At 36.9% G+C, this 25,384-nt stretch overlaps 1 protein-coding gene across 1 annotated transcript in view; it reads left to right on the top strand.

Moving 5' to 3' along the window:
* The window catches only part of cdh13 (cadherin 13, H-cadherin (heart)), a 496,790-nt gene that overhangs the window by 404,737 nt on the left and 66,669 nt on the right, over positions 1–25,384 (top strand). The gene's annotated exons all lie outside the window — the stretch shown is intronic.

Below are 25,384 nucleotides of genomic sequence, written 5' to 3' on the forward strand. Positions count from 1 at the left end.
TTAATTTATTTTGATCAGATAGTGAAAGTCTATTGATATTGCCATTGCCTCCATCTGTTTTATTGATTTTATTATTGTTTCTTTTGATGCATTTTTGTGAATCTTTGTACAGTGTCCGTGAGTGCCAAGAAAGGTGCCTTCAAATCAAATGCATTATTATAATTATTATAAATACGGGACATTAGCATAGAAAAAAAATGGTTATAAAAAATTGAACAATCAATAAAGTAAAAAAATACAAAAGTACAGATTTATTTAATTGCAATAGTAAAACAGGAATACCTATACAGTTAGGGGTAGAAGAGAGTTTGTAGAGATCATGAACATGTTGGTGAAAGATGACTTTTACCCCGTTTACACTACCCTTAAAAAACTGAGCCGAGACCGGTCCGAGCTCAGTAACTGAGATAACTTGTCGTGTGTGAACGGAAACAACCTGAACTGAACCGAGATAGACATAACCGGACCGCGCTAACTGCAGACCAGTTGCCGAGGTGGGTTCGGCTCGGTTTTTTCCTGGCTCGGTTCTCTGATAACAAGAGCGCATGAGCAGAACGCGTCATCGCCGACTGGCTGAACATGCCGATTCACACTCCATTCCAGAAAGTCGGCTTCCCAAAAGCCGACTTTCTCAAGTACATCCGCGCAAGGTTGCCGTCTTCGCCTGACCCACCGCAAACACCGAAGTACAGCAATAATAATCAAGCATAACTTTCTGAATGTGACGGGCGCCGCCATTTTGATTTGCTTGATTCCCTCCTCATTCGTCTTCTTCTTCTTGGGTTTTACGGCGGTTGACAAACAGCGTTTGGTGCATTACCGCCACCAGCTGCTTGAGTCCCTCCTTCAATCCTAGCAGTAATACCGCACATCTTCACTAGGGGGCGAGGAGTCGAGATAACCGAGATAAGTGTGACGTGTGAACGGTCGTCAAAACTGAGCTTGGCCTGGTTACCGATCCAAGCTCGGACCGGTCTCGGTCTGGATCGGTTTTTCAAGGGTAGTGTAAATGGGGCTTTAATCTCTGGATACTTTCTGTTCTTCCCAAAACACAACTGATGGATTGATTTTTCTCTGTAGATTAACCCTTTAGGTGTCATTCTGCATTCATGTCTGGTTAACCAAGGCTGTGTCTCTGTGGTGTCCTGTCATGGTCTGCTCAGCTGTCTAAAGTGCATCTCCCTGTTTTGCTAATAATCACTGGTAATAAGGTATTTGCTAACTATGAGGGAGATTGATAAAAGGCCAAACTAAATAAATAAATGTAAAAACAAAATTAAAAATGAAAACAAAACAATGTTTTGACTAAGGAGTTCAGTTTGGGTCCTACAAGCAAAACGTCTTAAAACTTGTTGAAATCATCTTTGCGTCAGAAGCTATGATTTTATTCATTATTGGCCAGTTTCAGCACATTTGCCTTCTGTAAATCGCGATGAAAATTTCCAGTACATACGACATTATCCACTGCACTGCATAATCTGGTGAATGTTATGTTAACTTATATTAGGGACACACTGTACGTTTCTGATATAATGATGGCTCCTGTGGTTTTAAACAGATTTAGATGGTAAGCAGCAATACTCAGGGTTTAAATGAAGTGTCTCAAAGAGTATCCACACACCAGCCTGAATGGCTAATAGAGGATAAAATGGTTCCTGTTTTTTTTTTTCTGACCTCACAATCTGAATGTTCCTGTTTATGCCCCCTTTCCTCTTGCTCCACCAGGCCTGGCTCTACCCTACCCACCAATTTTGAAAAGTTTTCCTTTCTGCCTTCAAAATTGGTAGGGTGGAGTTCAGCCAGGCGAAGTGGACCTGGTGGAAAAGAAACAATAGAATCTCATTCTGCTAGGTCTTTGTGAATTTGGTGGACTTAACAACTCCAGCAGATCAGTTGGCTGTACATGATTCAGGCCAGCCTGTTTCACTCAATTAACCATTTTGCATTCAGGCTTTATTATATACTCATTCCTCTGGACAGTTTGAATATCAGCAACTCATAACATCTAGATTAATAAATGCATAACATAGCTTACTGTATCTTTCATTTATCTTGGCTATAGAGTACCCAGTAGATGCAGTTCCAGTACCTACATGATAGATAAATATTTGTGATATGCTGAATAATCCTTTTTTGTTTTGTTTTTTTCAATAATCCGATGTCAACATATTGTCACAAGTGAGTTAAGGTTGCTGTCCTCCCGTCCAAAAATTATTTTGAAAAAGATTATGATTTTAATCTTCATTAAAAAATAAACCAGCTAATTCACTTTTACAGCAGCTATGAAGGAAAAAAGGTTTTATGAGCTTCAACTGGGAAACTCTTCCAAAGTCACTCAACAAATGTAGTTTGATAGAACCAATAATTTGCTTTAATCTATTCCATAAACTGCTGTTCAGTGGAAAAAAGAGAAGCAATGCTTGTAATTTGACTTAACGGCAGTGAAAACCATTTTTTAAATGCCACTTCAAGTCTCTCAACTAAATTGACCCAAGTTGTCACGTCTGCAATAATATCCAGTTACATAATTATTATAGCAGAAATGAGCAGTTTTAATCCGGCTCAGTATTTAGGCCATACCATCGAGCTTTGGAGGGATTTGTCTCTCATTTCTGCTGAAGGAGTTCTCAAGTCCTCTTCACTAGTTCAGGGCTTTAGTTCAGCAGAAGGGTTTTTAAAGAATGCTCTGAAAAAGAGTGAGCCTCTAAAGTGACGTCTGATACTTATGGTATCAAACTTTTTTTTTTGTTATATTTATTTCTCCTTTCCTTCTACTGCAGATGAGAGAAACATCTGAGTCAGTAAGTTTACACTGACATTCAACAAATTCTCCTAATCCTGTCTTAAACTCATCGTGCACCTCGGATGCTGAGAGAGGAGCAATGAATCAACAGAGTCATTAGAAAAGTTTGAATAATCTAATTAGCTAATTTTCACTGACACCCTTATCACTTTCAAAATGATTATTTACAGTGAAATAATTGATGCATTGATGGAAAATGTAGCCAGAAAGTAAAAGGAACTCAGCTGCAGTCACAGCCACACTCAGTACAACATCCTTTTAAGAAGTTGTAAGTATGGTGTTAGTTTAAAAAAAATTCAATAATATGCAATGCAATAATAATATAATATTCAATAATTGCAGAGATTATTGTTTTATAAAAAACTCTAAACAAATGAAGGAAGCATAAAAAGAAATCAGAGCAGTTTAATAGAAACCATAGGATTAGGTATTATGTATGCCTTTAAAATAACTATATATACAACATCTACAAACTAAAACAATCTCGGTTAGGCCAAGCTCCCTACCATGTCCCACCTAGTCGATATATACTGTAAACATGAAATTCTATTTAACTTTTTACTAGGGAAAATACAGAGAATTTCAAACAGCCCCATCATGCATTATTCAAAAGCCACCTGTCTGCCTCCACTTCTCACTCTGGTCCTGTTCAAGTTAAAAGCGATGGGACTTTAAAGCAGAAGGATGGGCCCGCTGGACTGTCAGGCGTAGCATCTGTCAGCTGGCTTTGAGGGATTATACAACTAAAACTTCAGCCGCTTACAGTAAAAATCTTAGTTTGCCTTTTTTCTCAAGTAAAGTTCTTTGAAATTGGCATCATTATAGCTCCCTTACCTGTAGGGGAAAGATGTCACTGAGACCCCTGAGAGAGAAACATAGGCCTACCATCTATGACGCTCCTGCACAGTTGATGGTCTACTGCTAAATCCTAATATTTTCTTCATTCTTGTTTGAGCACTATTCACACAAAAGGGAATCCCAAGTGCTTTACAGGAAATCAGAGGAAAGGAGAATGCTTTTTTTTTCCCACAGTGGGGAAATTCAGGTGTGAGAGTGGCAAAAACAGGTAGATACAAGATATAAAGTTACACACAAGGAAAATGGAAGGAAGGAATTATCAAAGAAGATAGATATAAGGTGCCTTTAATATTTTTGTTAAAAATGGATGTCATAGTGCTGAAAATTAAAATAGCTCCACTTAATAAAAAACTCACACTTTAATTAAAATATTATTTTTATGTGAAAGTTTATTTTTTATACAGCACTAATTCACAGCACATGTGGTCCTGTTGGTTATTTATTTTGATTATCAAGAGATCATTAGTAGGGTAAGAAAACTATTACCAATAATAACAGAGAATTATTATCAGAGAATAATTACTTCAGCGAAGTTATTACTGGCAATACTCTCTACTAAATGTTTTAACTAATAAAGTCTAACAAACAGAAATATCTCCTTACACCTAGCTATTTTAAAGGGGCCCACTTCACACCACTATTTACCATAAGCAGTATTACTGCAACCAAAATAACCCAGAGCTCAGTTTAAAGAAACCTGGCATCTGGAAAATAAATCCAAATAACAATTTAATCATTCATACGATTTTGAAATTTTAAGTCAGAAGATAATTACATTTAATTATGTTTCCTATTTACAAAAAAAACACTTGCCACTTGCCTCTCTCATTAATCAAGCTTCACCATGTCTCTTAGGCTCTGTTGCAGAAACATGCCTAACTCAAAACATATTTATCTCATTCCTGCTTTTTTCTGACATGTTTTTTTCAACACTTTTCTCTCCAAACTTACTAAAATTCTAACTAAATATTATCTACACGATATTTTATCTGACTAAAAAATGACTGTTTGATAAATAAATATTTGTTAATAGAGGAGTCAGGAAAAGATGCAATCTCTAAGGTCAGGGGAATCGCTTATTGCAGCAAATTCCTTTTAGCAGCTCTTTCTAAAACTTCGTTAAACAAAAAAAATTTAATTTACATGATTTGGCCTTAGTTACTCTGATTCTGATTTCTGGTTTCAAACTATTAAATTCACTTTACCTGTAATTATGAAACCTGTTCTTTACTCCTGTTCATGCATATCTATCAAAATGTAGTGCTATATTTCCTGCCAAGGTCTGAGCGCCAAAGACAAAGAAATGGTATCAGTAAATCTCTTCTAATTTTCTTTTCTTTTCTTTTTTTTTGAGTTTTTCAGATTGAAATATATAATTCATGTCAAAGGTAAAAGTATCACATCAGCATATGTTACTGCTCATTAGGTGACTATTTCACAATAGGTGTTGCCAGTATTGCAACACCATGGGCATTGTTACTGTTATGATTAATGGGTTTTATTCAAAGCTATGGAGTATATCTGATAACGAGACAATTTTTAAAGCTCGGAGGCATTTCATGTTTTCAGTCTGTTCAAGATGTATCTAGAATAAGTTCTGTGCTGCTCAGCTATTTGACTAACCTGAGCTATATATCCTGTTTTATATGCTTAATTGAGTAAGACCAAAGTCAGATATCAGATTCTACAGAATTATCTTTTTAGATTTTAGAATAAAAAAGCTTTTAGATTTATGTCGCTGTACATTCATAGAAAATCACTAGCAACCATTAAACCTAATTTCTGTTTCGCTCAAAATAATTTATTAATCGAAAAGATAAAGTAAATACCAAAATAAATCAAATAACATGGGACATTAGAAATGGTGGGAATCAGTTAGGCTTTTGGCCTGGTGTAGGGAAGGTTTATTAAGGTTTATTAACCTGCCCTCTATAAAAGCAAAATTTTTTTCTTAATCTATTTGGGCAAGTTGGCATTTCTTTTTTACATTGACATTCATTTTTGCCATAAAATTATTTTTTTTATTGTTACAAAAGTAATAATGTCTTGTCCTGTCCTCCAATAACACATTTGGCTTTAAATTTCGATTTTCAAAGTATTTCAATGAGTGTTCTATAAAAGGCTAAGGCTCTGAATCTTCAAAGAGAGTTGAAAACAAATGATTATTTAGCATTATATATTGCATGATCTCCATTAGGTGCAATAAAGATACAATTCATATTGACATAAGTTCCCTGCACTGGTATAGCCTTTTATCAAGACAAGGACTCCGTAGTCTTTGGGATTCACATCACAATTAGTCATTCACTCATTAACACAAAAATTCACATGCTGTATTAAGAGATCTCTTTTTATCTTAGTAGCTATGAGGTAGAAAAACAGAGAAAACATTTAGTTCAGTTAGGATGAAAAAAATGAATTCTTTATGATAAAAATTTGATTAATGAGAGAGGTTTAATACTTTCCCTGAATTTAGAAATTCCTAAACATTTCTTCAGTTTTCAGTAGAATCAGCTTTATAACTCTAACTTGAGTCTAAAGTATGATGTTAGATACCTTGAGCTTCTCACAGTAGGCTGCTTTTAAACATGCCCGGTTGTATCATCATCCTATTTGCTTTTTGTAAGATTGCAGATTTAAACCCTTTCCAATCGGTCCGAATTTATTTTTTATCTTTGTGGAATAAGGATGTATTTAGCTGTTTTTTCCCCCCATTGTTCTTAATTTTATCTGACTCTGTTCGTGATGTCAGGCTAAATCACACTTGTGTATTTTTACAGATGCAAAGAGGTTGATCAGAGGCTAATCAGGTGTTTTGAAAGGTTTGTCATGCCTGCTGAGGAAAGTCAGGCCAGTGGAAGTAAGTGCAGGTTAAGTGTGTGGGTTAGAGACAGAGAGTGTAGGCAGGAACAGGCTTTACTCATACAGTTAGTATGCCAGAATATAATTAAAACACTTCTAAAAGGTGCCAAGAGGAGCAGGATGATGTGCTGTGAAGCAGGAGAAAAATGTTTCTGCTGCTGTTAATTACAAGGTTATTGTTTTCGATTGATTCAAAGAGGCATTATCCTCCGACTTATTATGATAAGAACGTTTTATAGTCAGTGTTCTGTTACTCAAGCTTGATAATTTATACAATGTTACACCCCGTGGTGCCACTTACTCTGAATGTGTGTGTTTTTCAGTAGATATACTGTGCTTTCTATAGGTGGTGTGACACTTTTGCTGCATCGTTTGACAATTTATTTAACTGCCAAATATTGACGGTGAAACTGCTTGTTTTCATCCCTCAGTTTCAGGCCATCATCTCTTCTCTGATCCTCACTGTCATAAAAAAAAAAAAAACTGTGGTTTTGTTTACAATGCTCTCTGGATCTTCTGTGTTTTAAAATATATCTCAAACGAAATTCTCACAGCAAACAGTAGCAACCAAGCGTGAAAGGGAACAAAGAGACTTTATAAAGGAGAAATAAGTAAGAAATTTATTGTGGAAAAAAACATATATGTCAATATATTTTGATATTTGTTAACCAGTATGAAAAAAATATCCTCTATAGACAGTATGTCCTCTCCATCAAAAATTTCAATATCACATTCTTTCTCTGCTCAGATTTCTGATGTTCACTGAACTGTATTACAGAGCTTAGTGAAATTTGACCTAGGATACCAGTTATTTTCCCCCCATATTTAAATAATGTTTATCTTTTATTTTGGGTTAGGCACCAAAAATTGTGTACTTGAGCCTAATCCCTTTGACCTCATGCACTTATGTGTTTGTGTCATATGCTTGGAAAATATAACTAACTGGGACAAATTCTAAACTTTGAAGCTGTGATCTAGGGTTTAATTATATCTATGCTCAATTATAACCTAAAATCTATGTTGCTGTTAAAATCCAGACAAACCAAATGAGTCTTTATCTGACAAATCTGTTTTTTTGTCTTTACATATAAAAAGTAGATGTAGGTCTTAAAAATTGTCTGTATGGAGAATTCTTAAAACTTTCAACGGAAACAAAACTTTGTTTTTTTAGACAAAGCAGACAGTTCTGATATGATAATTTCCTTTCATTTTTTTCAATCTCAGGTACCCTAGCATTGCCTGGATTGAAAACTACTTGTCAAACAGGCCATGGTTTGTGAGACTAAAGTGTCAAGTGTCTAATCAGGTAGTCAGCAGTACAGGAGCACCACAGGGACTCTTATGTTCCTTTTTACTCTATGCACCTCTCACTTCCGAACAAGACAGAGTCCTGTAATGTGTAGGCATTGGGTGCATCAGAGATGGACTAGAGGCTAAATACAGGGAGCTGGTGGAACATTTTGTGGGATAGTTTTGAAACAAATATCTGTGAACAAAAGAGGAGACACAACAGTAGATTTAAGAAGAAACTAAAACATGTTCAACCATAAAAAAATACGCAAAGAGGTGGAAGTGGTGGAGGAATATAAATGCTGTACATTGGTGTTCACCTGAAAAACAGACTTTACTGGTCGTCTACAATAAGAGATGGATCGGACTGTACTTCTAGGAGCAGTTTAGGTCCTTCAGTGTTTATATGGAGATGCTGCAAATCTTATATCCTGCTGTTGTGGGGGGTGTGATCTCCTCTGCCATCATCTGCTAGCAATTCATCTGTTCATCTGCAATTTTCTTGTGTGTAAAGGAAAGCTTTAGGTTTACGTCTTTAAGATTTATTTCCCTGATTCTTTTCTGAAAAAAAAAACACTTGCACTTTAAATAATACTTTATAAGGTTTATGTTCTAAATTATTATGAGAAGTGATCGCATATTTTGACAGAAATTGTAATCGTACTCAGACCAGAGAAATGGCTCGGGTTACAGATGGTAGCGCTTGTCACCGGGCTTACTGCTTGAGAAAGTCCTCCCAGAACAACAGTTAAAGAAGCATTTAATGCACACAGCCTGCCACATCATCACATCTCTTTTCATACATGTTTGAACATTAGGAGACATCACTGGCTCCAGCCACATCAAAGTGTTCTAGATCAAGGACATTCCAAATGCACAGTGACAGAGAGCTCATTGTTAAAAATTATCCCCTCACTCTGTGCTCCCATTTCATTCCCAAATCTTTGTTATGTACATAATAAAGATAATAACTTTTTATCCTGTTGGAAGAACTGTCTTATTAGATAAACAGCTGTTTGTTAATAAAAAAAATGTGTATCTCCAGCAAATCTTTCATTCAAAGTTAGGAATAAATGTCTTAATTTGATAAACAGCTGTTTGTTAATAAATATCCTTGCATCTCCCACAAATCTTTGATTCAAAATTATCTTTTTATCATTAATTTATAGAAAGAAAAAATATTGAAATATATATCAGATATTACCATGCAGGTAAAAAATATCAATGTGTTTTTTCAGTCCATATCCTTCATCCATTTACTGTAAACCTAAAGTATGGTTTTAGGTTAAAAAAAATCCAGTAGATCAGCAGGTTCTGAAATTATGGAATTATACCATGAAACCACGAAAAGCTCAGAATAACTTAAATATCTCTTCTTCTAGCTTTTGATGCCCACAAAAGTCTAAATACATAGTTTTGCTGCCATGTGATTTGCTAATTCAGTTTGGAGTAACAAATTGAAGAGGTATACAGTACTTACCAAAGTGATGGTTAAGTGTATTTTTTTCTTTAAAATTAAGCCCCAAGTGTATGCCATGCAAGGTTAAAAAAGATATGTATCAGTAAATATAAAAAGAAACATATGACAGGGAGAAGAGCTGTTATCTTACACTTGTCAGTAATTCAGGTTGCAGTCAAAGTAGAAATACTTTAAAGCAGCCTATCTGCCTTTTTTATCCTTACATATGCACTCAGCCTCTTTTCACCAGTGTCTCAAACCCCAATAGACTCATTAAAGGAGGCACATTTTTTGTAAATTACTTGTGATTAAAAACACTCGTTAGCACTGTTTCCTGTTTACAATTTCCTGCCTTCCCCATCTTTAAGGTGATGCTCAGTCAGGAATGCTTTCTAAAGGAAAAAAAAAATAAAAGCAGCCCAGCCGTAATTGTAGCCATTTTAATTAAAATGTTTTGCTTCTTTTCACCAGGTCAAAATGCATCCCTTACTGTGATACAAACACAAACCTCAGAAATGCTGTGACGGGTGAATGATGCAACATGTGCCAGCTTCTGCTTGCCTTCTCTGTGTTGCCACATTTATTTCCGTGTGCTGATACAGACAAGAAGTATGACCAGGTGTGAGATGGGCAATTCGTACAAATAGCTTCAGGTGATGATTGGCCAAAAAGTGGGGAGCTCAGCTGAGTTTTAACTTGAAATTCAGCCTAAGACAGCTGACTGCGGCCTTTGTAGGCAACCCCAAAGGAATCACTTATGTTTTAAGTACAATGGTTATAGAAGAAAGTTCCCCCTTCACACACACACACACACACACTGTCTGTGACTTGGAAAAGAGAAAGCCATATCGTTTTATATTAAAGGGAATAAAAATCTAGATGACCCATGGCTTAGTAAGCACCAATCAAGGCCCTTAGCTCAAAAATAAATGCTGAAGTGTTAGATTCTACTCTGAGTCTGACATTCAAATGCTCGCTTTCAATCCTCTTCACCTTAGTCCTTCCTCAGTGATGTTTCTCACAGTCTCAGTGGTTTTAGATCTTCTAATTAATGATTGGAATGTAGACACAAGTTTATGTTATCACTTTTTCAGTTCCTTACATGTACTATTTTGTCTGCTTCTGAGCATGTAGCAAATACAAAGTACCTGTTCAACTTCTTAGTTTCCCGTTTCATGGCAACCACAGAATGGGCAACAGAGAAAGAGATAATAACAATTCCATTATTTGTTACAAAAAATGATCTGATATCTATTCAGGTGTCTTTGTCAGTTCTGGCAGCTCATTTGTAGATTATTTTCCTGGTAATTGGAGTCTGTTTTAACCAATATTGATGAATATCAAGCCCAACATGACGTTCATGCAAAAGCTGGTTGAGTAGCGCTGTGTATGAGGTCCAGTTTAGCGAGGAGTGCTCAGACTCCTACATCAGAGACACCAAACACCTACAGAAATTCAAAGAGGACTCAGGAGAGGCAAAATCTGACAAGATCCAGCTGTACAGCAGCAGCAGCACAAGAAGAGAGCACAGGACATGCCAGATGATCATTATGCTCAGATCTTGGACAGAGAGGAAAGATCTTTTAAAAGAAGTGTGAAAGAAGCCATCTTTTTTTAAAGAGAAAAGCCATCACTGAACAGAGGGTAGGAATGGATCTAATTTGGAAGAAATTACATAAATATACTCATCATTAGTTCAGATGACCAAGTACACATCTCACAGTAAATAACAGAGTCCAATGACCAGGAGAACTGCAGGTGGCTCCTTGATTTGCAACTGACTTAAAGCCTGCCTACCACCTAAAGCAAATGTTCTAGAATGATCAGTCTAAAAAGAGGTTCATTCACATGTCAGAAACAGTAGTGATTCTAAGTGGCAAATTTATGGCTTTAACAAACACTGAAACAAATCAAGAAGAAAGTTATCAGCAATGTTCACTTTTTTTAACACCAGTGAAGACAAAACATGAAATCACCCTGATTGTAGTTAAAGGAAAAGTCCGGTCATAAACAGAATTCAAACTTCTGAAAGTTCTTTAAATATGAGATTATTACATACTGTTTAATAAATGATAAGTGTTTTTTTTTTTATTAAGAGTCATTTTAATTTAAATGTGTTTTCCCGGAGGCATCCACTTTCATCAAAGAACACTACTTTCTCCTACCAGTTTGTGACGTCACGGTGCGGTATCGGCTGGTGATCAAGTCCCAGTGCTGTATCTGGTGTTTGTTGCTATGTGCTAATATCCAAGTCATCTTGAAAACATTCTCCTTCAAAATGTTGCCTATATATTGGTTTTTTCTCTGGCCAGAAGTTCCATGGCAAATCCTTCCTCTTCAAGTTGGCAATCCAACGACAAACTTGTGGATCATGAATCGGAAAGGTGAAATAACTATATTACATTTACATACCTTAATCCGTTGTATTGGAACCTCCAACTGCCATGCACATGGCCATTGTCACTTTAACTATAGCTCTCCCGAATTTCAATGGTGAAGTCCTCTCGAAATCTAAAATAATTGTTGTTGATTGCAGGTGAGTATAATAGTTCCCATTGATTTTGTTTGTAAAGCAGGGAGAAAGGCTCTGGGTTTACCGCACCGTGACGTCACTGCCAGAAGATGTCAGGAGTGAGGTGGTACTATATTTGGGCAAAAATGGCTACTCCTTGCTGGCTGGAGATTTCCTTTTAAAAAGGAGTGATTAACCTTGGAAAGCTGTTTTATGAAGTGAGCTGACAAGAATCATGGCATCTACATAAGAGTTGTCAATTGAAACAAAAGACAGAACTATCAAACCTCTCAAAGAGGGTAATTCATCATGCAATGTAGCAAAAGATGTTAATTTGTTTACAGTCAACCGTGTCCAATGTAGAAACAACATGGGAAGGCTGTTTAAGGCAAGCACATCGGTAGACCCAGGAAAACAAAATGACAGACTGAAAAGCTTTGTAGGATGTTTTGAAAACTGAAAATGCACAACATAACAAATTTGGAATACATGGGAGGAAATTGGAGTCAACACCTATGATAGACACCACCTAAGGGAAAATATTTTACAGACAGAAAAGCTTAATCTAAGCCATATTTTACAGCTAAGCAAAAGGAAACAGTTACATTGGGCTAAGGAAAAGGAATTGGGGAATGTGGATGATTGGATGAAAGTCAAATGATGAGTCGTTAATCTGCACTGCGGAAGATGATGGTGGTGGAACTTTAGTATGGTGCCGTTCCAATGAGATTAAAAAGACGCCTTGAAGACATGTAAATTACAACTGATGATATGTGGCTTAGGTTCAGGTAAAGGCAGTGGCGAGATGGCTGTCAATATATCCTCAATAAAGGAGCAAGTTTATGTTGACATTTTAGACACTTTTCTTACCCCATCAATTTAAAAGCATGCTTGGGTATGATGAGATCATTTTTCAAGACGATGATGCATCTTACGACAGTGCAAGAAGTGTGAAAACCTTCCTTAAAGCAAGACACATAAGGTCATTGTCATTTCCTAAAATAGTGTGAATCTTCATCTAACTGAAAATCTGAAGTTGAAGAAAATGGTCCATGACAAGGCTCCATCTTGCAAATCTGATCTGGTGAAAGAAATTTCAGAAATTTGGATCCAGATGAATGAAAACTACTGTTTGTCACTCATTAAGTTCATGCCTCAGAGAATGCAAGCTGTAATTAAAGCCAGAGGTGGTACAGCAAATATCAGCATGAGTTAAAGTGTTTTTTTTATTTCATCACTCCATATTTTTTTCCTTAGAACTGAATTATTTCCTCTGTTTGAGCTATTTCTGTCTTGCAAAAGAGATGTGTAATCTCAATGAGACATACATGGTTAAAAAAGGTTACATACATACAAAAAGGTATGTTACTAACTACCACAATGGTTCTTTTTTAATTTTACTGTTTTGTAAAGCTAAAAAGTTGCCACTTAAAATGACTGTAGTTGTATTTAGTGGCTGGGTTCTACATTTTTTGTGAAAATTAAACAAATGAAAGAACATCTTTTGAGAGTGGTTATTCTTTTGTGTGCCAGTAGTTGTAGGAGGATGGGCTAAAATCAGTAGTGCTTTAACTACAGGTTGCTTTAGTATGAGTCATGGGAATTCAAAAAGAGTCCTGCAAAAGTGAAAACTCTGGTTGTACCAAATTTAGCTTAAAACTGAGAAATCAAACTTTGCAGTAGCAGCATAAAAAACAACTTGTTGCTCTGCATCAACCTGGTAATTCTTGAAAAGCCATTTTTAACCAACAATTTAAAAACCCGATGTACCTCAGACATATTTGATTCTTTTAGGATGCCACAAACCATATAATTTCAACATTCTAAGAAGAGTGTGGTTTCAAAGAAAAGCAGGCACAATCATCCCAAAAGCCCCTGTTAGCCACCTTCAATATTAATTTAAAAAAAAAATGTATCAAAATCCCTTTTAGTTCTAGCATTGGATTTAGTCATTGACTATCAGCTGCATTGAGTCAACTAATTTATTAATGGCTAGAATAGAACAGAATTCCACTTAATTCTGATAAGTACAAAGCAATGAAATTCCCTTTCTGCATTTAACCCTTCCCTTTTGGGAGTAGTGGGCTACCATTGTGCGGTGCGGGTCTTGCTCAGTGACCCAGAGTGGCAGTACGTGGGAGTGGTGCTTGAACTCAGAACCTCTGGCATCCAAGCTGAATGCCCTAACAACTAGGCCACCACTGTTGGAAGACATTGGTCGTGCGCACTAACCACTGCTCCACCTACACACCTGTAACAGAACTAAGACTATTTTTCCTTCCCTGATTCATGTTGAGTGTAATTACTTTTCTTTGCTGTTTTACACCAGGAAAGTCCAGTGAATTATTTTTCAGTCACGAACACCGCTTATCTGCAGCATCTACATAGCTGCATGAAATATTTACAGTAGATCCTTCGTTTTTGTTGATAGTTTAAGGCTGAGTTTAGTACCCTTTATATCTCTCTCAGTAATTAGTCATTACATTTTACCATTAGAGATTTATGATTTAACATCAGGGTAAATTATATGCCTGAGAATTTACACAGGCATCATAGTAAAACATGTGACCCATATTCTAAAAGCTATGAGTTGGAATTCCAACTTCTTGACCCACACTTTTTGTCGTTTTACATCATTAAGACCCATCATTTACGGACTTTAAGTATTCTTTGTAAAGTAGTTCTCTCGGATGTGACTGAGGGCATCTGTAAGGTCTGGTCTTTGACTGTAGGCCAGTCTGAAGCTTGTTATAAAGGTGCTATAAGTTAGCAATTTAATTATAATAGCATCAAAGAAAATAATTTATTTCCATAATTCCATTCAAAAGGTGAAACTAAAATATTCAATTCATTCCTTACACAGACTTACAGTAGTAGCCATTAAAAATGTCCCTACTTTTCTTGATGGGCCCTTGGCTAGTCCTCTACAGTTCCTTTTTAAACATCTAAAATATAATTTTTCCCATGATTTGTGGTAAATAAGATCTAAAAAGAAGAGTTATCTCCTGGTTAGACTCTGTAATTCAGTGTAAGGGCCCATGAGAAGGCCAGTGGCTGGAATTTGGAGGGGATTTTGCTGCCATTTGGCTGCCATTTGGTTGGCTTTTAACTGGGAAGGCTCATTTTGAATGGCTGTCACTGTATATATTTCAAGCGTTTCTACCTTACAATTTTGATGGTTATACCTGAGAACTAATGAAAACCCAAAATTCAGTATCTAAGAATATTAGAATATTGGTTAAGACCATCCATTTTCTTCCGCGGTCGTGGAGGCAGCAGTCTAATCAAAGATGCCCAGACTTCCCAATCCACACACAATTCCTCCAGCTGCTCTTCTTGGGGGATCCCAAGGTGACACCAGGCCAGCTCAGAGACATCAAAACAAAAAACCTACATAAAAAATTATTTGATAAGTTAGACAACTGAAAAGTAAAAAACATAAAAAAAAAAGTATTAGCATGTACTGTACAGCACTTATTATTTAGTTTTGGCTTCTCTTGTGATTACTGCACCAAAGCTTTCGCATGAAGTCAAACAGTCTTTGGTACTACTCGTATATCAATTATTAGGTCTGGCATATATCGGTAAAGGTCACTCAAGGCCCTTAATTCAGTTACTGGTGGCATTGGTACTGTGTGCAGGTGCCAAATCCTGTTGGAAAATGAAATCTGCACCTCCATAAATTTGATCAGCTGTCGGAAGCTAAAAATGCTCTAAAACCCATATGACAACAGCTGTGTTGACCTTGGAGGATCTCAAAAAAAACATTGGACCAATATGGGTTTTGGGCACCAGGTGTCTTGACTAATAAACCTTTTCTCAACATTCTAGTATTCTGAATTTGAGGTTTTTATTATTGGTTTGTTAAAATAATCTACATTCTAATAAATAATGATTAAAATATAATATTCTGTGTGTATTGGATGAATACCATGTAGAAGTTTTATTTTTTTAAGGATTTTCTTAAAACTTAGAACTTCTTCATGATATTCTAATTATGTGACCAGCATGTACATGCTATTAGAAGTGAGGAATTCTTTTTTCTTAACATCAAGACCAATTTGTTCATGTTATTAATGTTTCAGTCCAATTGCATTTTTTAGCATCAAAAATGAATCCCACATCTGAGCTTGGACATTGTCCATATGAAGGTCAGATGGATGCCAGGCAAAGTGTGGTTAGATGCCTTTGATGTGCATTGTAAGAGGCTGTCCTGTTTTCTTTCATTTTCCATCTTTATGTACAAAGGCAAATGCTATTGAGTGAGTGGTTTTATTAACAAGTATAATTGTTAAAGAATTAGTTTGATTCAAATAGGTTAACCCTCAATCTAAAGAAAAATTAATTTATATTTTTTTGGAATTTTCCCATTAATGTGTCTAGAAGTGTGGGAAAACACTTTAAAAAACACACACACACACACACAGTTTGATCCCGTTTTATATTTTTTTTTAGATGTATTTTTTCGGATTTTGTAAGTTTTGTAGCTGTTTCTGATTTTGTAGTTCAATTTTATGCTATCCCCACTTCCTTAAAATTCTTATAGTATGATGTTTAATCTCTGCTCCAACAGTTTGATATCTGTTCATGGCTTTCTGAAGTTGATAGCTGTGCACTCACCATGATATACAACCAAAAATGTTATTTTCCCTGTATGCACTGCTTGATGATTCGGAGGGGACAAATATCCATCATTTCCTAGAAAAAAATCTACTAATAGTCAACAGGAAAACAAACTCAGCTTTAAGAGACAGATGGATGAATTGAGTATAAGCAGTGGGAGTTTCATCTCAATTCCCCAGGGATTCCTCAACATTAAAGGAATTATACAGCTTGAGAAAGTAACTGAAATTAGATGAACACTGGACCCAACTTCTTGAGTTTCAAATGTTTAATGGTAGGCTTGTTGTGATGGCTTGTCTCCAGGTGACCAACTAAAAGTTCATGAGATATGCAACTCCAGCTTACTTAAGTAAAAATTGTAATCTGAGAAATTCTGTCCTCTGGGGCTCAAAGGGAGCTGAACCATATGAGCCATGTAGCCTGGTTCATTCCAAGCTTCATCTAGGGAAGCAGATATGGTCTAATCAAAGCTATTTGATAACTGGATGGGAAATGTAGACTCCAGGGATCTTGAAACTTGACCTACTTAGAAAGTGAAGATATCACTTGTATTCTGGTTGATTTTTACATAGATTATCTGTCTGTCAGCTCTTTACATTTTTCACAATAATTCATCTTATTCTCTCCACTGCTAACCCACACATCTTTATATATGAATCTATTTATGTTTATATTTTTTTACATATTTATTTTACAACAATAAACTATACCATTAATTAGCAAATCAATGAAGACAGAAGTAATACGTACAGTGTACTCTTGGGGATGGTAGGAGGGCTCTCTGCAAAGATGCTACTTCTCTAATTATTTTATATTATAATCAGAATCAGTCATATTTTTTATCAGGAACAAAGAGCCAGATTTTCTGTTCATGGATAATTCCCTACCTCCTTTGAACCCTTTACTGATATTTCAGTTAAAAAAAGATTATCATTAGTAGCAGTTCAACTTCTGACTCACATAATTTCTTCAGCAGGTCAACAGTTTTCCTTAAAAGGCTGAGTTCACCTGCTACTCCTCAGACTGAAGAAGTTCCTCAGGGAAAGTAAAGTTACTGGAAAACTCGACCTTATAAAGCTTTGATAGGGACAAATATATATATTATATGTCATTTATAACAAAACTTAGCATTTTAAGAGTAATTTATCTCTCAATACTAAATATATGTCTTGGAGAAGTTGTGCAACAGGTCAACAAAGAAGAGCCTGTCCAGTTTTTGGATTAGTTGACTAATGTTGTGCAATAAGGCATTTAGTGCAGTTTAATTTGCAGGCATATCAATGCATATCAGTTGATTATAGCAAATGAAGTGTCAAACTCTTGTAATGTCAGTCCAGATATGAAATAGATATAATATTTGATGAGTGACTTTATTAACCAACAGCCAGTTTAAAGCATTTTTAACACTTTTCGCTTTTTACTGATATCTTATTTTTTTCTGTGTGTGTTTCTGTGTTTTGCCAATATAGCTGCAGGAATCGATGTCCCAAAGCCAGATGATAACCCGACAGATTTTCTTTCTCTAACAGACCATTATTAAAGGATAAGAAGTAACGGAAGCAAGAAAGAGATAGACAGGAAAGAGGGAAGAGCTTATGAAAAGAGAAAAATAAAACAAACAATAGCAAAACTAAACAACATAAAAGTTAAACAGTAACTAGAAGAAGTCTGCTTTCACGTCTGCATGGGATGAGAGGGAAAGAAAACTGGGAACATTAACAACAGAAAAATATTACAATTTGTGAGCTGATCAGCCACACATAGTTTTATTACCGTATTTTCACGACTATAAGGCGCACCTAAACGTCTTTTTTTCCCTCAAAATGTGGGGTGCGCCCTATCTGCGGACGTTGTTGAGACCACCATGAGTATGTGAGAACCTTAAAGGGGGAAGTGTGGGCGTGGCTTGTGTATAAAAGAACAGGTATGTGCTTTATGCAGAACATTGTTGTCTTAACAACCCTGGAAATGGCAAAGAGACACGCCTATGAAGCCCAGTTTAAACTGAAGGCTATCAGCTACGCAGAGGAACATGGAAATCGAGCAGCTGCGAGAGAATTCAATATAAATGAATCGATGGTTCGCAAGTGGAGGAAGCTGGAAAACGAACTCCGACTGGTGAAGAAGACGCAGCTGAGTTTCCGCGGACATAAGGCGAGGTGGCCCGAGTTGGAGGAAAGACTCGAGCGGTGGATCGTGGAGCAAAGAACGAGTGGGGCCAGCGTTTCAACGGTCACTGTTCGACTAAAAGCAGTAAAGCTGGCGGAAGAAATGAAAATTGAAAATTTTCAAGGAGGTCCATCGTGGTGCTTCCGTTTTATGAAACGGTGCAAGGACCAGGACTACAGTTGCTCAGCGACGTCCGGCGGATTATGATGAAAAGAGGATGAGGACTTTGAGGGGTTTGATTAATACTCTGTAATAAATACTTGAATAAAGCACAATCATACTCAGTTTTGCTCCCGCTCTATTTTTCTACCTGAAAACTTAATTCAACAGCAGCCTCTGGGCCGCGGCGCATCCGGACTCACCTCGGCAGGTGTTTTTTCATCTAAATAATCTAAATCTTTTTAAGTGAGAAAGTCCACCTGAAAATTTATTCATTGCAGTCAGTTCATCCAGATTATTATCCTGCCTTTGTTTTAAGTTAATTTATGCGTCAATAAACGAAGAAGAAGGGGAAACTGGCATGTCGGATTTAGCGCAGCTGTTTAATTCAGAAACAGAGGATGATGACTTTGAGGGGTTTGATTAATACTTTGTAATAAATAGCCTACATGAATAAAGCACAATCATACTCAGTTTTGCTCCCGCTCTATTTTTCTACCTGAAAACTTAATTCAACAGCAGCCTCTGGGCCGCGGCGCATCCGGACTCACCTCGGCAGGTGTTTTTTCATCTAAATAATCTAAATCTTTTTAAGTGAGAAAGTCCACCTGAAAATTTAATCATTGCAGTCAGTTCATCCAGATTATTATCCTGCCTATGTTTTAAGTTAATGTATGCGTCAATAAACGAAGAAGAAGGGGAAATTGGCATGTCGGATTTAGCGCAGCTGTTTAATTCAGAAACAGAGGATGAGGACTTTGAGGGGTTTGATTAATACTCTGTAATAAATACATGAATAAAGCACAATCATACTCAGTTTTGCTCCCGCTCTATTTTTCTACCTAAAAAACTTAATTCAACAGCAGCCTCTGGGCCGCGGCGCATCCGGACTCGGCAGGTGTTTTTTCATCTAAATAATCTAAATCTTTTTAAGTGAGAAAGTCCACCTGAAAATTTAATCATTGCAGTCAGCACATCCAGATTATTATCCTGCCTATGTTTTAAGTTAATTTATGCGTCAATAAACTATATCAGAGGAGTAATCGCAGCCCTGTGTCATCAGCGATGTGTCTCTCACGGCCAGCTCCCAGGTTTGAATAATACTTTGTAATAAATACACCTTGCAGCTTTATTTGCTGTGATCAGTGGGAATAAAGTAGTTTTAATATGTTTTTAAGTGGGAAAATCCACCTGAGAGGACATGTACCTGTATATAAAAAACGCGCCCTATAGTCCGGTGCGCCTTATGTGTGTGTTAAATACAGAAATGGCACACATAACTTAGACTGCGCCTTTTAGTCCGGTGCGCCTTATGGTCGTGAAAATACGGTAAGCAGCGAGGGCAGGAGGAGCCAAACTGCTGAGAGCAAACCATCAGTGTGGAGCACAAGCACAGACTCTGAGCTAAGTGTGCTCAAAGACACATTTCTGCACAACCACAGCTGGATAAGCAGTTTATCAGAGTTCAGCGCACAGTACCGGACCATTCCGGGTTATTTTTTCCCCTGTCACTGCTGCCTTGATCCATCTGTGGTCATGCAGAATGTGTAGCGCTGCACACCAGGTGGTGGGCGTGATCAAACACGACGCAGCAGCATGACTGATATGGCTTAGCTGGTCAAACAGATCAAAGCATAATGATGCATTTTAAACGTCTGACCGACCACTCACTAATTTTGATTAAGGCTTATCTCGTTGCTGAAAAGTCACACCCATAACTCATCATGATTTAGTAATCAAATCCATGTTTAGCTCGTCAGTTTTTGGTTATCGTCTTGGAACAAAAAGAGCATCAACAAAATAATTTTCTGCATCATCATCGTTGACAAAAACAACAGTGGCCTATAACCATTTTAGATTTAGTAATTCAGGTAAGAAGAAAATACTAATATAATTAATAATGTATAAGTAGTTGACCATAAGGACAATTATGGTACTGTCTCTGTCTATGTATGACATATTTGTTTGCCTTGAAGCCTTGATGGTGCCATCTCAGCCATCTCAAGTAGTTTAAGCAGCTGGTTGATGTTGAAATATCCCAAATGGTGGAGCTTAAGATGTCAAACTATACCAGCAGAGCAGTATATACAGTACAAACCTCCCTAATACACGTACTTTTCACTTTAATTGGCCACCCTTGTTTAAGGCCCCGTCCACACGAAGTCAAAACGAACACGAAACGCTGATATTTTCCAAAACGTTTGCCGTAAAGACGGAGACGTAAAACAAATGTGAGCGTCCACACGAATGCATGAAAACGCTGCAAAATGAATGCCAGGCCTGTAAGTGGCGCTGTGGTGCCAAAGCAAAAATAAGCGACGAAATGTTGGGCATGCGCACTAATATTTATACATGGTTGCCCTGCGGGTCCATTTTCGTGGTCAAATTCAGGTGCTGAACTATGTCGTCGATATTGCTCTGTTCTTCCTGGAGATATTCCAGAAGAAGAAGATTCTGTTGTAAGCCCGACAGCAGGGTGAGTAGCATTAGCAGCAACGGCGCCATTGTTGTTGTGATCTGTCGCGCATGCGTGTATAGAGGCGACGCTATGACGCATGCGTGTAAAAAAAAAAATGCGGTTAGAGCGTAAAGATGGAAACGCGAAAACGGCGTTTCGAAATCTTCCCACTCTGAAGGCTGAATAAAAAAAAGATCGTTTACAGACCCCCGAAACGCCGGCTTCGTGTGGATGAGAGGCTGGTTTGGTGAAAAATTTGTGCGTTTAGGCCAGGGTTCGGCTTCGTGTGGACGGGGCCTTAAACACCTCTGTTTTTTTCTCAGCTCATCCATTGTAGAAAATGTTTGTCATCGGTTGAAAACACAAATTAAAGAACAATAACAGTGGGTAAACGGCCAGTAATATAATTCATATCATTAATACTTTGGTCAGAGGGAGATAGTTGCGACAAACCCTAAACATGTCTGCAAAAAACAAAAAAAAGTATAGTGGATTAGATTTTTTAATTGAAGGCAATGTATTCATTGGATTGTTTCGGTATCAACTCGTTTCTTTAAAAGAATCTCAAAAAGTAAAAAGAAATATAAGTGCCAATCATTTCATCTAAGAATAATTATATTTTTAATTGTTTGTTTTCCTGAAGATGTGTTTGAAAATAATTTTGTTACATAATTCTCTGAGTTTTACAATAGCTGTGTAGGGCGTGGGCTGAGGGCAAAGACAAATCTGCAATAAAAAATATAAAAGTAATTAAAATGTTTGCATCTAGAAAGTACATTAAACAAGCTCGGAGGCTCCCACTTTAAGTTATTATTTACAGTATATTGTATATCCAACAAGCTCTGCATAATTAAAGTTTTACTGGTTTAAGCGTGTCCCGATAAGTTCTACTACTTAATTCTGAGAATTTTGTTTTGAAACAAAATCTTAAACCTTCCCAATAATTACCCCTTAACATGTTTCATGAATTAAAAAGAATTAAATCTGCAGAAAACTGTTTTTGTTTTTTTGTTTTTTTCATCTTTTTGCTCAATTATCTGCCAGCCATTGAACAGAATGATTAGCACATTTTAAACAAATTACAGAATCAGCCCAATTTGGCTAAACTTATAGCACTTCCAAGAGAATTTAGAGTCACTCTCTAATTCTAACACATTAAAACGCCTTTGGCATCAAGACCTACGATAGAGGAGGAATAGCTGTATGATGCATTTTGCAAGGGATCATTATAATGAGACATTTTGACAGGCATATGAAGCAGATTGCAACCGTCCTTGACCAGTCTCCTCTGTGGCCTCTTAAAGCTAAGAGCAATTTAAACCAAACCATTTGGTGTGAGTGCTGATGCCAATATAGTAGCCCTAAGGATGTAATTCTGCAATTGTAAAAGTAGAAGTAATAACTAATCATTTTCATTACTTTGTAATTTCTGCATTTTTGCAAATATAAGGAAAGAAGTTTGTTGGAATCATGAATAGAATAGACACAGGCAGGATATTGTTCTTTACTTTTTGCTTCCTTTTTCAATGTATAAATTGGATTTGATTGTTTGCAGCTAAATGTGGCAAAGTGATAGCATTCTGTTTGTACACTGACTCATTTGTTGACTGATTTGTTTTGGCCTTCTCTGGTTTTGGAGATAAACACGTTGAGCCAGATATGAATATACTTAATGGCTTTTTAATGTCTTTCTAATTTGCACTTTAAAGGGATCTAATGGACTGTTCTTGTGTTTGCACACTGCAGAGAAACAGTGGATCTGACTCATTTAGTGGTCTGCATCAGTTCTGACAGGATTCTGACTCATTTTCAGAATTTGCTCTGAAGCCAAACAGCTTATCACTTCCCCATATCTGCAAGAAGTCCATTTAATTTGATCTGATTGAAAAAACTCTTTTGCCTAATTTTTAAGCTCAACTATTTTTAGGATCACTGACCGATTCTCTCTACCTCTATCACATCTATCTTTCATTTAACTGGTTAATGAAAATATGATGCTGTATAAAACTAATACTTTACAACACCTTTGACACTTCAGCATGTAGGATTTGATCAAGCATGCATCCATAAACCTTTTGACTTGGCCAAATTTCATTTGCAATTTTTCACATAACATGTTCTTTTGCTATAGAAATATTGTGGCCTCTCAATCTTGTTACACTTTTATAGACTTGACTTTTGAACCAAATTATTAAAAACGCTTTTCATAAGCATTTTTGGATGGATGGATGGATGGATGGATGGATGGATGGATGGATGGATGGATGGATGGATGGATGGATGGATGGATGGATGGATGGATGGATGGATGGTCTTTAAGACAATTTGTCAGTGAAACAAGCTGACTTGCATTTAAAAATCTGAAACAAATAACCTTATTTTATGTAAATTATAACTCATCTTATTTTAAGAGCAAAAAATAGTCATTACAGGGGAGATCATATTATGTACTTGCTCAACTTAAAGGCAAAAATGGGGATTTTAAGTAAATATATATGTATTTTTTTATCAGTTATTGCAGTGATTTCAGTCTTATGTATACAAATAAGAATAGTAGCTTGTCAATTACTTTTATTATAGGCATAATGCTAAGACCTGCCAAAATAGTTTAAAAGACAGGATGACAAAGTGAAATATGAGTGGGCCTCCATTTAATTTTAATGATGTAACAGTTAGCCTCCAATAATGTAATCGGCGATAAGACAAATGAAACATGGAAGTTGTTATGCTGTGAGCCTCTCTGTTACATGGAACAAGTCAACTTCTTGAATCGTCTGTGTTGTGTTTATGGGGGGTGTTTGTTGTGTGTGGGGATGTGTGAGAAATGCATTCACAAAGAGCATGTGTGATGTTAAATGTGTCGTCATTAACAGCGCATTTAACCTCAGAGCCTTCCTCTTCTGTTACAGTAAAACAGTGTGTAGGTTAACAGCAGTAATCACTAGCAAGGAGAGTGTATGTGAGAGTGAGAGGGGAGAGGTGTGAGCAGAGGTTGATTGCAACGCCATTTCCCCAGGCTTATTTGAGTTCTGTTAGCTGAAGAGCTCAATTTCAAAGACAGTTTCTCCACTACTGAACACTTTGGCAAAGAGCAGTTTTATGGTAAAAAGAAGTATGCAGTCATGTGTGTTGGTATATGTGTTTCAGTAACTTTTACCCAGTTTTTCTGCTGTCTGGAAGTTGCTTTACAGAAGAAAACACAGCACCGCACATCAAACATTGAGAGTTCATGCAATGGTTTAATAGGACTCTGAACTACTTCTCATAAATCAGCCATTGGCGAGTTCCGCAGAGACCCTTTTTAATCAGCATCTAGCAGTCATCAGAGCCAAACTGAGTGGTTACCTCAGTTGGGTCGTGATCCGCCCTTCATCTTGTTTTCAAGGGGATGCCGGCTATGGATTGGCTGCTCGCCCACCAGATATCTGGAGAGGTTCTTCATCATCTTCTGACCTTAGCTCTGCAGGAGGCACTGCAGCTGTAGCTGCTGTCAAATGTTGGTCTGGCAGAACTTTTCTTTTGACATTTTACAACATCTCTATGGCAGATTCTTCAAACAAACTGTTTCAACAGTTGATTCCGTCTCTTTGTTACTTGGCCAGATTATCTTGATTGCTTTTATTGTTGAACTCATATCACCAGCACTGATATGATTGCAGAATATTTGGAGGACCAAGCTGAAAAAGCACTGGATATAAACAAAAAATATGGTTCAGACCTGAACTTATAGTTAGCCATATGACTAAGCTTAGCATTCTAATAAAGCAGCCATCTATGTTAATAGAGAAAAACCAACCTTAAACAGAGGGGGTGGAACTTACAATTCAGTTATTGAGATGATTCCTTCCAGGTATCATCACAACCACCACCCCATCACAGAGGAACAAAGTACCTCCTCCCTTCAGCCAGGTGAACAATCCCTCTTTTAACAACCGACCTTTCAGAATCATAGACAGGTATCAGATATTACAGGCTAACAATGGAACCAAACGACCCGCTCGTCGGTTTCAATTTGCATGTTTCCAAGCAATACAAGGCCTTGTCTATATAAAGCCTCAAACTCATTGCGGATCCAGACATTTCAATTGAAAAAGCTTCCTGGAGGGGAGGCGAAACGTCTTCAATCCTTGGAAACCAAGTCCAGTGGATTGTTTTTTTAAACTTTTACCGAAAGCACCATTTGTGATCCTA

The sequence above is a fragment of the Cyprinodon tularosa genome, unplaced genomic scaffold, assembly GCF_016077235.1.
Source record: "Cyprinodon tularosa strain WSP-4 unplaced genomic scaffold, ASM1607723v1 ctg332, whole genome shotgun sequence".
NCBI classification, from domain to species: domain Eukaryota; kingdom Metazoa; phylum Chordata; class Actinopteri; order Cyprinodontiformes; family Cyprinodontidae; genus Cyprinodon; species Cyprinodon tularosa.